This window comes from Alligator sinensis, unplaced genomic scaffold (assembly GCF_000455745.1).
Source record: "Alligator sinensis unplaced genomic scaffold, ASM45574v1 scaffold1012_1, whole genome shotgun sequence".
In the NCBI taxonomy this organism is placed as follows: Eukaryota; Metazoa; Chordata; order Crocodylia; family Alligatoridae; genus Alligator; species Alligator sinensis.
Genome location: NW_005842104.1, coordinates 832,792 through 834,187, shown reverse-complemented (window position 1 = coordinate 834,187; position 1,396 = coordinate 832,792). Strand labels below are relative to the sequence as shown.

Genomic DNA, 1,396 nt, shown 5'->3' with positions numbered 1-1,396 from the left:
CTGAACCCCACTAGACCCTGCTCATCATAGATCCCTTGCTAGGTTTCGCTCAAAGTCAGTGCCTCCTGAGACACCCCAAGGCTTATGGGCTAGATGCGTGGCTCTAAAACCACCATTTTTCCACGCCCAATGCCTTACAGATTGTATTTAAATATCCTCCCTTTTGATGAGGCTACAGTCTAGCTCGGCCTCCTGTCGTCACTGGGCCCTAGACCCCAGTAATTGCGCTCACAGGTGACATGTAGTGGGGGGCACAGAGAGACATGTGCTTCCCCCCACCCCCATCACCAATGTCACTGTGGTCGCCTGCGGGCAGTTCCCGCTTGCTGCCACTGTGCCCCTCAGTTTTTCTTTTTTTTTTTTCTTTTAAAATGCATTCCCTCCCTTTCCCCAACCATTTCTGACTTTTTCTTTCCCTCTCTATTCCCTATAGATAAGTATAAGTGAGCTAAGACATAGGATAATCTTCAGCCTTTTATTTTCATAGTTTCTAGGGTCGGAAGGGACCTGGGCAGATCATCTAGTCCAACCCCCTGCCATGGCAGGAAAGAGTACTGGGGTCAAACGACCCCAGCAGGTCATCTAACCTCCTCTTAAAAACCCCCAGGGTGGGAGCCTGCACCACCTCACTTGGAAGCTGGTTCCAGACCCTGGCTGCCCTGACCGTGAAGTAGCGCCTCCTGATGTCCAACTTGAACCTTCCCTCTGCCAGCTTGTGACCGTTATTCCTGGTCACTCCTGGTGGCGCTCGGGGGAACAGGGACTCCCCCAGTGCCTGTTGATCCCCCCTGACTAGTTTATAGCAGGCCACAAGATCCCCCCTCAGCCTTCTTTTCTGGAGGCTGAACAGGTTCAGGTCCCGTAACCTTTCCTCATAGGACCTTCCCTGCTGTCCCTTGATCATGTGAGTGGCCCTCCTCTGGACCCTCTCGATGCTGTTCACATCCCTCTTAAAGTGCGGCTCCCAGAACTGGATGCAGTACTCCAGCTGTGGTCTGACCACTGCCGCATAGAGGGGGAGGATCACCTCCTTGGTCCTGCTTGAAATGCATTTTGGTAGCAAGTTGTATTTGTTTTGTTTTTTCTCCTTCTTTATATTGTATAATTATGTTTATATTGATTTTTACTAGTCTATTTTACTGTTTTACTGGTACTATATGATTTAGGCCTACATATGTAAGTTAGTATAAGAAATGTCAAGTTTCCATTTTGTTTGTGAAGTCTCCATCCTGCCCCCAGGCCTGGCTGTGTAACCCATGACTCACACCTACCCCACCTATGTAACTTGGTTCATGAATGAATGGGGATGAATGTGGGTGCTTGAGAAACAATGGCAGTAGGTCTAAAAATAGCTCCCTCTGAATGACTGAACCATCAACACCAATACCTGGACCAA

General features: G+C 49.1%; 1 protein-coding gene across 4 annotated transcripts in view; it reads right to left on the bottom strand.

Moving 5' to 3' along the window:
• LOC102372304 (glutathione S-transferase 3-like) overlaps positions 1-1,396 on the bottom strand; it is a 25,408-nt gene that overhangs the window by 7,426 nt on the left and 16,586 nt on the right. The gene's annotated exons all lie outside the window — the stretch shown is intronic.